Below are 14,743 nucleotides of genomic sequence, written 5' to 3' on the forward strand. Positions count from 1 at the left end.
AATCACTAGATTAGGTAGAATTTCAAAAAGTATTTCATTTGTCCCATTTATTCTCTACTGATTCATTGTCAAAAGATATGTTTATACCCCTGTCACCAACTGACAAGTTAGTGGTTTATGCTCACCTCCCAAAGTGTCTCACTTTATTTTTGACTATTCTACAGAATGTTCATCCTTATATTTAGCAGAAATCTCTTTCTCAATAAGTTGAAATGTAAATCCTTCTACTTTTATCACTTAGGGCTAAAAGGTCAGTCAAGTTTCTCTTTTCATCATGACTACCCTTCATTGATTTGCAAGTATCTATCATGCCCAGAAGCAAAGAGGTGAAGGCAAGGAGGTGAAGTAAGGAGGAATATGAACTAGAATTCGATCCAGATAGATGGGCCTTGGACAAATTACTTAACATCTCTGAGTTTCACTTTCACATCTGTAAAAAGAGAACAATAAAATCTACCTTGTAGAATTCTTAATGAAATTTGTTGGACAGCTTTTATTTCTAAGTACCTGGCAGAAGGTAGGTATTCTAGAACATTAGTTCCTGTCTCTTCACCATTGCCTGCTTCTACATTTTCCCAGTAAACTTTTCCAGCTATTTTGATCATCTGTAATGTAAAATGAGTATAAAACATGTGTAAACTATCCTTGACCTGTAAGCATAGATTAAAATGGAGAGGGAGCAGAAGGGACTCCTCTGACCTCATAGGGATTTAGATAGCCTACTTCTTACAAAATTCACAATATTTTGTCTGCCTTCTAGGCTGAACATGTACCTTCTTTCTGCTTGCCATTCATAAGAAATTCTTGTTTTGTAAACAAACCCTAACCTGCTCATTTGGCCAAGAAACGGATTTTTTCCTCTCCGAATTCCTTTCAACCCTACGGAGAGTTTGTGTTTTGAACATATGTAGTTCAGAGTTTTTGCTTTCCTGGTGTTTTTTGCCTTTATTCCTTGATAGGCAAGAATTTATTTTAGAAACAAAATTGGATGTTCAATCATGATAGTATGGCATTTTTAGGAATAGGAAGAAACTAACCTTTCTTAAGTATGTTCAGTAAATGTCATCATTGTACTCAGTACTTTCCTTGTGATGATCTTAAGCATTTACTATTATATATCTGCATTTTACATTTGAGAAAACTGAGTCACAGAAGTAGAGAGACTTGCTATAAGTTTCATAAACAATGCCATTCTGTCCCCAAAGCTTCCCTCTCCATTACACACTGCAGTAGCAGACTTGGGTAGCAGTTATCCTGATTTTACATAAGAATTAGTGTTGGCACCAGCAAAACTCCGGAATTTTATTGTTGTGGTTTGAGTCCTTTTCCAAGAAAATAAAAAAGAAATACATAAAAGAACACTTGGTTAGTGAATGAGGAAATCAAAATTCTCATTCTAGCTCTGCCAATAAATGACTGTGGGATCCTCAGAAAGTGACTACTTTGGAGAATAATATTTATATTTATATGGAGATCATTAATTATATAGAATCTTAAATGACTTTTAAAAAACTCTTGAATCTTCCACATCCTTTCTGCCTCTTTCTCTACCTATTCTTTAGGGATGTTTGACGTTGAAAAGTCATATATCTACATAATGGCTGTATCTTTTTTGTTTGTTTTCTCTTCAGGATTAACTTATCTAAGACTGATTCCAAGCAGGCTTCCTGACAGAACAGAATTTACCCTCCTGCAGAGCTCCTTGGAAACGTGCCACAGTTCTAAATTGTGATCCTGAATCCCTGGGTGTCCCAAAGCTCTCTCAGGAGGAGAGCCATCAATATTGTTTCACAATATTCCAGATGTCATTTGTCTTTTTGACTCTCATCCTTTCCTAAGTACATGGTAGAGTTAGACTGTCTGACAAGGGACATCACAACAGATTGAATGCAGAAGCTGACAGGAGAATCCAGGTGTATTTCAATGTCAGATATTCAAGGCACTTGCAAAAATGTAAAACATTGCCACTAATTTTTCTTTTTGCTAATTTTTGCTTTGTTTTGGAAAATATGATTTAAATTAAATATTGTTTATGTTAACATAGAACGGATTTATTATTTTTAAATGAATTAATATTTCTGAAAATTTATCAGTTTTAAATATTTTTAGTATAGTAAATTTAAACATATAGAACCCACACAAACATATGGTTTTTTAGACATCTGAATAATTTTTAAGAGTTTAAAAGGCTCTAGAGACCAAAAACTTTGAGAACCACAGGCTTAAGGCAATCAATCCTGATAGGTTGCTGAGATGGGCTTGGGTCACACAGTCTTGCTCGTGCCAGAGAAGGGGCAGACATTTCTTCAAGACTTGCTACATCCATGTGTGCTGCCCCTCACTGCAATGGACAGCAGAAAACCCCTTTATCCACTACTGCTCCTATCTCAGTAAATTACCACCAATACACCTATTCCAGGCAGAGTGTATTCACTTCTTGGTCACTCACATATACTCATTCAGCACTGATTTAAAATTCCTGTTAAACAAACATGAGTCCAAATATAAATCCCAATTAGAGTTTCTGAGAAACGAGTGAGTTGAAAAATATGAAGAACATATGTCTCACCTATTTAGATTCTTGAATTTTAGGTTTTTCTAGTTTTATACGTGGAGCCTAGGAGGAGAATCATTAACCATATGAAAGTGTAAAATTGCAAGCCTCTTTGATACTGTTCTCATTACTCCAAGTCCCAGGGATGGTTATTATGTTATGCTGGTAGGAGGAACAACGGGAAGATGGCTTGGAAAATATGACATTTTGTTGCACTGACAGACCCTAATTTGTTTTTTCTTGCTGATGTCAGTGCCCTCACAGAAACCACAAATACACTAGCTCTGGTTTGGCCACATGACTCGCTTAGGGCAATGGAACAATAGCAAATATGATGCAAGCAGAGACTTGAAGTTTTCACATTTAAGCTTGTCCTCTCTTGCTGCTCTTGGAGCCCCAAGTCATCATGTCAACAAGCATAGGCTGGCCTGCTAGATGATAAGAGACATGTGACATGTGACCCAGTTATACCCATCACTCCAGCTGAGGGCAAGTCAGCTGTCAGATGTATGAGGGAGGACATTTGGGATCAGCTAACCCTCAGCCATCCCACCTGTAACCACAGGTACATGAGTAAGGCCAGATGAAAGATTCAGGTACACCAGAACTGCCTAGCGAAACTGGAAGCCAGATAAGTGGTTGAGGTTTTAAGCTTCTGAATTTTGGGTTGGCTGATTTTACAACTGTAGAGATTTGATATCAAAATTTACTGTAATTTTAATGCTTGTAAACATACTTATAGAAACTTCTTTGATACAGGTTTAGTCTGTCATATTTCCTGACTTCTACGAGGAAGTAAAGAAGCCAGTAAGATCTAAAATTCCTTTCTTAATTTGTGTTACCCCAGAGCCTTAGAACCTTTTGCTGTAAATGTGCTGGCAGTGAAGGTTGTGGGTAGGCTGGGAGTGAGGTGGGAAATGAGTTTGGAGTAGGTGCACTTGGTTGGTTAACTGTAACTGAGGTAGGCAGTACATAGGCCCCTGGGCTGGACAGCTGGTGTCTGTCAAACAGAGAAAATTGAAGCTTTGTTTTCCCTGACACTCCAAGGACAAAGTTAATCGCAGGAGCTGAGCTCTCCTGGAGTAAAGAGATAAGATGATCACTCCTGAGGTCAATGAAACCTCCTTGTCTGCACCTGCGCAGGAAGGCTCCTTGGGGGTCAAAAAAGGAGGGGGGGCCATCCCATAATAAGTGTGGACGTACCCCCACAGGCCTCAGCACTGGAATCCATCTAGTAAAATGTTGCGCATGCATGTTGGGGAGGGTCCTAGGGCAGGTCAGGTGTGGAAAAAGAAGGGAGGTAGTTGGCCAAAAGTAAACAAAGACCTGAAAGAACTGCCCTATAGAAATGATTTAACTGCCTCTTTACTGTACTCCTCCTCATTAGGAATGAAGCCCACACCCTTTCTCTCTGGGTGTGAATTTCTGTCTTGCTTCAGTCTTTTTTTTTTTAATTTATTTATTTTTGGCTGCGTTGGGCCTTTGTTGCTGCGCGCAGGCTTTTCTCTAGTTGCAGTGCGCAGGGGTCTACTCTTCCTTGTGGTGTGCAGGCTTCTCATTGTGGTGGCTTCTCTTGGTGCGGAACACGGGCTCTAGGTGCGTGGGCTTCACTAGTTGTGGCATGCAGGCTCAGTAGTTGTGGCGCATGGGCTTAGTTGCTCCGTGGCATGTGGGATCTTCCTGGACCAGGGCTCAAACTTGTGTCCCCTGCACTGGCAGGTGGATTCTTAACCACTGCGCCACCAGGGAAGCCCCCTTGCTTCAGCACTGTTTCTCTATGTGCTCTCCCACTTGTTGTGCTGTGTCTCTAATAATAAACTTTGTACCTTTTACAGTTTTTGCCTCCTTGAAACATTCTTGCTTTCAAATGGGGCAAGAGCCAGGGGCACTTTGCTTCTAGCCTCTAACCCCTGGTGGTCTGATGAATAGGATTCCTGGTTTTCATCCAGGCTATGCAGGCTTAATTCCTGGACAGAGAACTAAGATCTTGCTTCAGGACTGCTCACTGCTGTCTCTCTGAGATCATAACAATTTTCTCATTCTGAGCTTTGGTTTCTCTAAGGAATAAGTTGAATGACTGAAATTTTCGTTTTGTTTCCCCTAGGAAATTTTGAAAGATATTCTCTGCTATGGGACAATAAATAATAATAATAAAGATTACTTGGTAATATAGAGATAAATGGCTTATTAGAGATGTCAAACTGGTAGCAGAACTTGAAGCATTAAAAGGCAAGACACAACTGTTAGGGGAGAACTGGTAGCAGAGATTCAGGCTGGAGACTCAGTGGGAGGAACAACAAAAGCTACTTACTTAAGTCTCCCTTAAGAACATTTTACATTTTACAATGTGATGCGCACAGTGAATGCCAGTTACCTTGCCCCAGGCCTGACATAAGCCTTGTTAGATTAGGAAAAGGACTGCTCTCTCTAAACTTATGTTCTTGGACTTTAGAGAGGGTGGGAATTAGAACCAAATCTTAGGTTCAACACTTACCAGATGAGTGACCTCCAAGACATGATCTATAAAATGGGGTAATACAAATACCTAAAAAAGAAAAAGAGAAAAAAAAAAACCTACGTTTGAAAACTGTGACAACGACCCGCGCCTTCTCTCTCTCAGTGACACTACAATCTATGCAAAGAAAATGTACCTTTCTTCAGGGCCACATAATGATGTCTGTGGGCCTCTAGGCAATTTTGCTTTCATGGTCCCCTTCTTTCATAAAAACATATTACAAAGTATATTTTATGACTGCATTGGTATACAGACAAACAATCCTTGACCTTAGAGGTTAATTTTTTCTTCTAACTTTAAAGGAAATTAAAACATTTTTGTGGGAAAAAAACCCACAAGAGATCGTAAGTGTTCTCATCACACACACACACACACACACACAAGAGAATTAAAGATAATTAGCCATGTAACTGTGAGGTGATATGATGTGTTAATTATCTTGATCTTGGTAATCATTTTATAATGTTATGTATACCAAACCATCATGTTGTGCCCTTTAATATATAGTTATATTTGTCAATTATTCCTCAACAAAGCTGGAAAAAGAAAAATGATAGAATTTTTAAGGACTTCTGTGAAGAGGTTGGGAAGGAGAAAAGGTGCGGAAAAGTCCATTTGAGAAGGTAAATTTTTTCCTTGGTGGAGTATTTATAAAAAAGGAATGAGCCTGTAAGAGAAGAAGATCATTGCTAAGTTTAAGGCTGAAGTACGTTTACTGCTACTCAGCAGTGCATACATGCTTATGTCGGGGCAGGGGGAAGCTAAGCATAAGGAAGATTAGATCAGTTGTAGAAAAAGAAGTCAGGGCTGACATATCAATTCGGCATAACAAACACAGTACTTAGGCACCAGACTACTTTCTTTCACAAACACTGTTCAACATAAGTCTCCTTGGGCCCATTATCCACATGGTCTTGGTCTAGATTGTCAACATTCCATGAGGAAGGAAATAATAAAGACAAAAGCAGAAAACAATTTAAAAAGCAAACCACAAAAATAGTTCACAGTTAAATATATATTCAAGATCTGGATCTCTGGAAAAAAATATTAGAATATATACTCTTCTGACAAATCTAAAAAAATAAAAAGAGAAAGAAAGCACAAATAAGCAAAAAGAGAAAGTGCTGGGATGGTAGTAATCATGCAAAAGGTTGTGAAATTATATACTGTGGGCACTGATATGTGAAAATCCTAACAAAATGGCAGGCGGGAGGTGGTTCTGTTAATCTACCAATATAAATTAGCAAAATAGGATAAAATTGAAAAGCTGAATATAAGAACACATGACAAATACTTTAAAGGTTATCTGAGAACTATTTCTAAGTTTTTTTGAGGTCAGATATCTCTATTGTAGAATACTTCTAACTTGTGATTCCAATTCCTATGTTATGTAAATCTATTTTTCCAGAAATATAAAAGATGTAAAGCCATTTAATTCACTTCATGAAGCAAGTATACAACTGATTTCAAAGTATCACAAAGATGGCACATTAAAGGAAACTATGAATCCAAGAGATTTGTGAGTATTCAAAATAAAATGCTAGTAAATAAATCCAACAGTGCATCAAGAGACTAATGTACCCCCAAAAGTACTGCAAATATGATGTATTAACTTGGAATCTAAATCATATAATAGGTCAAAAATAATTATTCCAATTGATTACTAAAAATTATTTAAGTTCCAACTCTTATAAAAATATAGAAATATAAAAATTACTCTACAATATTTTAATTATAACATCTGAAAATAATCACATCAAAGGTTAAAGGAGATACACTCAAAGCCTAACCACTAAGAAATAAGGATAAATCGTGCACCATTATTTTATAATGAAATATCTTGTGCATATAAAACTATAATGTACATATAAGATAATTTGTACATTCAATACCATGAAAGAAAAAGAAAATAACTATTTATATTAAGGGGGTTTCACTCGGATGTGATTTCCCTTTTTGATCACCTTTTTCTCATCAGTAATGAAAGGTATCCTAAATTTTGTATTTATTATTCTGCTGATATATGACTAAACAATGTACTGGCTAGTTTTGTATGTGGTCTGACTCTATATAAATTGTATCATATTGTATATAATATTTGCAATGTATTTTTTAGCTTAATACCATCATGTGAGTCTTTCATGATAATAGTTGTAGCTATCTTTTATTTTTGAAAGATATTTCATACTGTTTACTATTATATTGTTTGAATCAGCAGCAATGTATGTTCCCTTCTTCTAGATGGACATTTAGGTTATTTGCCTGAACGTTTGTTTAATTGTTTTGCCAGCAACATTCTGTGTCAATTTCTTTGCACATAATGTCATGCAGGTCTGACTAGACAGGTACTGTTCAATATAATTTTCTGATGCTTTGAAATATTCTACAAATCTGTAATTTTTAGGAAAGTAAGGGCAGTTATACTTATTAACACTGCACACATGGATTTTTTTCTGTTTTTTTTTTTCTTATAGAACTATACATTCTAGCCTCCATGTGTCTTAATCTAAAATTCATAGTTTCCATTTTGACCATTTTTTGCCTTGCCTTTTTGATGGTTATTTTCCCCCTCTTTATTGCCTTCTTATGAAGGGAAACCTCATTTCTTTTTTATTTTCTTTCTTTTCCAACTCTCTATCCCTGTTTCTAAAGCAGTTATCTTTGAAATTTTATCATCTGTACCTAATTTTACAAAGTCTAAAATTTATCAATGTCTTTTATATACTTCTAGACAATAAAAGGATTTAAGAATGCTCTAACCCTGGTTATCTCATTCCACCCTTATATAATTTTTTCAGTGGTATTTTAGTACTCAACTTAGTATTTTAGTATAACTTCTCAAGTAGGCATTACTTCTGTAGAACTGAATTAAACTAATAAAAAATCTAACTGTATAATTATTTTTACATGTTGTAGGCATTGTTATAAGGTTCTATTTTTTGATGGGCATTAGGAAAATCCTATTTACATTCATCTTGGCCTATCTTTAAACCTCAATATAGCTGGATATACTTGTGTAAACTAAACTAAAATTCCCTGAAACTTATTTCAACCGATCCCTCAGAATTTAAGAAAAATAGCTATTTGGGCTTCCCTGGTGGCGCTGTGGTTGAGAGTCCGCCTGCCGATGCGGGGGACGCAGGTTCGTGCCCCAGTCCGGGAAGACCCCACATGCCGCGGAGCGGCTGGGCCCGTGCGCCATGGCCGTTGAGCCTGCGCATCTGGAGCCTGCATGTCCGGAGCCTGTGCTCCACGACAGGAGAGGCCGTAACAGTGAAAGGCCCGCATACCGCCAAAAAAAAAAAAAAAGAAAAAGAAAAATAGCCATTTAGAAATTTTAATGTATATTATAAGTTGATAAACCATCAGGAGAACCTCAGGGTGATGATTCTGTAGAAAATAAAGGTACATTTTAATTGGCCTTGTCTGCAAAACTAAATCTTTATTAAATCCCCTTATTTCCCATAATAATATAGTTGTTTGCAAAGGTTCAATAAGAATTTGTCTTCATTTCTACCAAGATCTAATTGGATAAACCAAATTTATAACCATAACCATGCCAGAAACATCACATTTGAAAGTAAGTTGTATTTAATTAGATAGGACAAGCCTACTATTCAGAAATAACAACTTCACTTTTTATGTGGAAAAGATGCTTACAAAGTTCTCCCAGGAGACTGGTCCAGTACCTGTTCTATGACTTGGAATTAGATTTAGTAAATAATATAACTTCTCAGTAGACCAGAAATTTTAATAAACCTGGAGAATCTCAAAAAAAGAATATAGCCTTTCAGCTACAGATTCTGTAGTTGAAGACTGGTAGAGGCATATGGGATAGTTCTTGATTTTAGCCTCAAAACAGATAATCAGATAAGGGCAGAAAAAAACATTTCTAGTAGAAAAAAGTGATCAAACTTACGACCCTAAATTTGTGAAATCTCTAGACAGAAGTTTTCTCTCTTCTTTAGTTCTGCTAAACATGCAACAAGGGGTCCTTTATGTAGTAATCATTACCTCTTGTTTCCTCTGTGTAAATAAAATGAACCAGATAGAAGAGAATATGAAATCAATGACAATCAGAACATTTGTTAAACAAGCTTATTTTGTCAAATCTATTCCTTAGATGTGGAGGTCAACTATGGGAGGTGGGAGTGAGGTGGGAAGTAAGAGGAGAAAGCAGGATGAAACCAAAATGTGAACTAACATTTTCCAAAGAGCTTAGCCCCAGCAAGTCTGAGGCACAATACTCTCCCGGGCCTTCCCACAAAACACCAAAACCATAAGTGGGAAAAGCGAGAACATTTAGCAACGATACTTGCTCCAGGGGCAGGAATGGGGGTGTTCTTAGATTTCTTCTTATCCCTGTGAACTCTCGCTTTTCATGTCTTCAGCACCTACCCATAACCAGTACTGTCCTGAGCATAGCTAGGCATTTTAGCACTTCAGGACAAAATGAAATGTATAATATGGGTAGGGAATAATAGACCTATTTCCTCTTTTCTACTTAAAAGGTTTTTTAGGGTATGGAAGGTCTAGAGGTATCTTTGTGGGATTGAGATAGTAATCACAGCAAACACTTATCTAGTGATCACTGTGCTGGCACTGTTCCAAACATGTGACATCTATTCGATGCTCCAACCCAACAACCTTATAAGATATCAGAGGTAAATGTACTCTGGAGTTAATAAAGTTCAAATTTCAGAATCAGATACTTAATTTCATATTTATAATTTTGTATTCATTTTCTTAAAGGATACTTCCAAAATTTTATTAGGCTTAGGCCCCCAACACTGGCCCCAAGTTCACACAGCTAGTTAAGATGGCAGAGCCAGGTTTAATCTCAGACTGCCCAGACCTAGACTACGCACTCTGTCACTTCAATTCTGTATGGTCTGGGAAAGCTAAAGAGGACAGCCTATATGTCCATGCCCAGGCCTTCCAAGTCATTCTGTTGTAAGGCATTGATCTCATTTATGAATGAGATAAGACTTAAATGTTTAAAATTTCTACTTTACTTGAATTTACCACCAATTCCATTTAAATTCTAAATAGCTATATGATTATTATTATGATAAATCAACAAATACTATTATCACTCCATTTTTCAAAGTCTTTCTGATGCTAAATAATTTTCTGAAAACTAGATAAATTACCTACCTAGGAAATGGAGAATCTGTGATATAAATTCAGGTCAATCTGACCTCATGTATTTAACTGCTATTCAATATTGCCTAAATTCAAGATCTCAGAATCAGATTTACTACTACTTTTTTTTTTACTTTTATTTGCCAATTTTTGAATAATTTTATGTTAGTAGACATGTGTATGTTTTTTAAATTTCCATAACAACCCTTCAAGATAGTCTTAATTATCTTCATTTCATGGGAGTTTGTTGACATTTGAAGAGTTCACTAACTTTTCAGTTGTTCCAGAGGCAGTAAGTGGCAGAGACAGGATTCCCAGTGAGACCTACCTTGTCATGGGGAATTGGCATCAGTAACACTTTATGAACCATCCACAGAATCAAGACTCCTTTCTCCACAAAGCTGCCTCTTGTGTATGAGCCAAATGAAGAACTCCCTGCCCTTGAAATCTCCCTTTATTCTCTAACTTTGGCATTTTTTCAAAAACCATTGAAATCCACCGCTAAACTGTAAAAATTCATTCAAGGCTTTGAGGACCTATTCCTCAGCAAGTGTTCTAAAAACGTTTTGAGCACTCTTAGCGTCACTGGAGTAAATGTAGAGGTTCACAGTGTGCCAATATTGCTATGATACACGTGCTAACAATCACATTGCTGTCGAAAGTTACCTTGTGCAAGCATTTGCATCTGCATGGGAATATTCTATTGAGTAAGATATGTCACTAGAAACAACAGAAGGATTTTTCTTTGTCTTTAAGTATGGATTGAATTGATTTTTCTTAACGGCTCCAAAGTGTGGGCTTTCATTCTATAATCCATCCTAAGTGTTTTAAAATAAAACAACTATCAAATCACTTGGCAGAACAAGACCTGTTGATGCCCAGAAAGGCCAATTTATATTCAGTTGGCACCCTAGCAAGCAGCATGATTGATATCATTCAGATTTGAGACTTGGAATGATAAATAGTTACACGTGGCCAAGCGTCACACTTCAGGGCTCACGGGCCCCTGTTGAGTTATTGTTTTGTTTTGCCCCTGGTTCTTGTAGGCTGAAAACTTCGTTTTCATAAATTAATCAGTGATGGCATTTTGCATCTCTGATTTGTTGCCTTTCTCAAAAGGCCTTTACTTGCAGTTTATAATGCTGAGTGGCACAGTTTCAAGCTACCCAAAGAGATACAAAACAGTTGGATAATCAAAAGCATTTCTGTTATCATGGCAAATAAATATAGAATTCTCTAAATGCTTCATTTTCAAATGCAAGGATATTTAAGCACAAAAACACTGAAAAAAATTTTTATTATATGCTGAATAGATATAAAAGAATATTATAAGAATACATGTAAATTAAAAGAAATAAAGACAAAGGAATATCTATATTCTAACCACCCATTTTAAGGAAAAAAATTTTTCTTTGAAATTTCTTGTCTGCTCTTCCCAGATTCCATTCTACATCCTCCTTCAGAAACAAACAGTAACCACTATATTTAATTTTAGGTTTAAATAAAGTATTGTTTATTTTAAATACTTTTGAATCATGTATAAATGGAATTATTCTTTGTGGATTTTTGTGATTTATTTAGGGGTTTTTTTGCAGCATATTTGCAATATTTATTGTTGCTATTTATAGCTATAATTTATTTACTTTCATTACTGTATATGATTTTATTTTAAGAACATGCCACAATTTATTTACCATTTTCCAGTCAATGGACATTTGGATTGTTCCTGTTCTTATGAAGTTCTGTTATGAATGTTCTTATATAGGAACATTCCCACATATATCACTTGCTATATATGATTAAGAGTTTATATATAAATATATATGAAACTCATGATATATTCATGTATATATGTAACATATTCATATATTATTTAGAAAATATATGGATTTGTGGGGTCATAGAGTACTTACATCCTCAACTTTACCAGATATTGTAATTTGTTTTTTAAGGTGTTTGTACACTGTGTCAGCTCTTCCACATGTTCACCAAGGCTTGATATTTCCAAGCATTGACATTTTTGTGCCCCTGGAAGATGCAAAGTGGAATATACTGTGCCTTTAACTTGCATTTGCCTGATTTCTTATGAAGAGGAGCATATTTGCATGCATATTGACCATTTATGTTTCTCATTCAGTGAAGTACCTACGATTCACTATTTTTCTACTGAATTGTTTATCTTACTCTTAATGTTTTTATGAAAATATTTCTTCCTATTTTTCATGTATCTTTTTATTCTCTCTGTGATATTTGATGAACAGAAATTCTTAATTTTGTAGTAGGTAATTCCTTTATGCCCTGTTCTTTTGTTTATTATTTATGAAATCTTTCCCCGGTCCATAAAAATGCCTTTTATATAGACTTTTAAATTCGAATACTTTTGCCTTTAAATTAATCTTTTCTGTTTGGAACTGATTTTTTATGTGGTATGAAGTTTTGGCCCAATTTCATTTTTTGTTTATTATACACAATCACTTGTCCTAGCATCATTTAGTAGAAACACATACTTTCCTTGTCTTCAATGCCACCTCTGCCATTCATTTGTTCAGCTCATACTTACTGAGTGGTTGATATGTTCCTGGCACCACTAAAGGGGTTAGGGATCCAGAGGAAATAAATTAGATTAAAATTCTTACTCTATGGTGCTTTCATCTTAGTTGAGGGAGAAAGATGATAGCTAATAAAAAATATGCAAAGAAAAGTAAAATTTACTTTTTTGATGGTGATCAGTGCTATAAAGAAAATAAAAAGAGAACGAGTATAGGAAAAGTGGGGCTGGGGTGAATTTTTAATGGAATTATCAGGAAAGGCTATACTAAGAAGCTAGCATTAGAGGAAAGATTTGAAAAAAGTTAAGGAACAATTCATGTGAATATCTGGGGTAGGGGGTACATTTCAGATAAAGGGAAGAGCAACTGCAAAATTCTTGAGGCAGAAGTATGCCTGGTGTGTTCAGAAGATCAGTCTGGAAAGTGTAATCAAGCAGAAGTTAAAAGATGAGTTCAGGGCTTCCCTGGTGGCGCAGTGGTTGAGAGTCCGCCTGCTGATGCAGGGGACACGGGTTCGCGCCCTGGTCCGGGAAGATCCCACATGCCGCGGAGCGGCTGGGCCTGTGAGCCATGGCCGCTGAGCCTGCGTGTCTGGAGCCTGTGCTCCGCAACAGGAGAGGCCACAGCAGTGAGAGGCCCACGTACTGAAAAAAAAAAAATAGATGAGTTCAGAGAGGGGACAAGGGGTCAAGTTTATCGGACAGGAAGCCTTTGAAGTATGACATGATCTGAATTACATTTTTGAATGGTTCATTGTATTGATCAGTGATCAAAAGATCACTATATCAAACAATCAGAATCAATCATGTATGTTGTAATTTAGCAATAAATAACCACATGTTCTCAGTGGCCTCACACCATGAATGTTTAATTCTTGCCCGTGTTACACTCATTGCAAGGCAGCTGGGTACTATGATCCACATTCTCACTTCAGGACCCAGGCTGGCGGAGTAGCTACCATTGGGAGCGCTACTAGTTCTCATCACAGTGAGAGAAACAAAGACTAGTCAAAACAAGCACCAACCGCTAGAGCTTCTATTCATCTAGAAGTGACCACATCATTTCCATTCTCATTTCATCAGCCAACTTAAATGGCATAGTAATTTAGGTTTCAAGGGTACAGAGAAGTTCAACCATGCACATGGTGGAGTATCTGGTGCATAGCACTAATGTCTACAAGTCTCTGGCTGCTGTGTTGAGAACACATTGTTGGTGGGCAGGGGCAGTAGCAGGGAGTACAGCCTGTTCAAGTCAAAGGCTTAAACCAGGGAGGTAACAGAGGATGTGGTGAGAATTAGCTGGATTCTGCATAAATTTTGAAGGTAGAGACAACAAGTTTTTGTCAGTAGATTTGATGTGAGGTGGGAAAGGAAGAGAGGAAGGAATGGCTTCGAGGATTTTGGCCTGGGCAGCTGGATAATTAGGTGCCATTTACTGTGATGGATAATGATTAAGGACGAGCAAGTTTTTTGTTTTTGATTTGTGTGTGTGTGTGTGTGTGTGTGTGTGTGTGTGATCACAACTTCGGAATTAGACTTGCAATCCTTCTGACTTATTTGTAAGCATTTCCCTATGTTATATATCTCCTCTTTTTAAACATCTAGGACAGTTTCTGTTTTACTCACTGATTCCTGATACTGAGGGTATGAATAATAGGAAGCGGTGTTAGAAGGGTCTTCCCAGGAGCATACAAAATTTCCTGGCCTCACCTTTGGTCCAGCCAATGGTGATGCAGAAGCCTGAGAAGAACTGATGGATCTGGAGCACCCAGATCTCTTAAAGCCAGAGCACTAGGAACTCTACTGTGACCTTGTGGCTTCTGCCAGTTACAAAGTAAGTTTCCGTCTGCTGTTGGGTTCCATTGATAGTGATTGTATCTATCTTTGTGCCGGTATTATATTGACACAATTACTAATGTTTTATAAGTTGTGACATTTAGAAGGATTAGCTTTCTGAACCATAAACTCTTCCTTCTTTTTC

The 14,743-nt window shown here is 36.8% G+C and overlaps 1 long non-coding RNA gene across 1 annotated transcript in view; it reads right to left on the reverse strand.

Annotated features, from left to right (window-relative positions):
* Positions 1 to 4,846: 4,846 nt before the first annotated feature.
* The window catches only part of LOC117313300 (uncharacterized), a 409,632-nt gene continuing 399,735 nt past the window's right edge, over positions 4,847 to 14,743 (reverse strand). The window contains exon 7 of the long non-coding RNA XR_004527763.2: positions 4,847 to 5,099. This is a non-coding gene — a long non-coding RNA (uncharacterized lncRNA). The remainder of the gene's footprint in view (positions 5,100 to 14,743) is intronic.

The sequence above is a fragment of the Tursiops truncatus genome, chromosome 8 (assembly GCF_011762595.2).
Source record: "Tursiops truncatus isolate mTurTru1 chromosome 8, mTurTru1.mat.Y, whole genome shotgun sequence".
Taxonomy (NCBI): Eukaryota; Metazoa; Chordata; class Mammalia; order Artiodactyla; family Delphinidae; genus Tursiops; species Tursiops truncatus.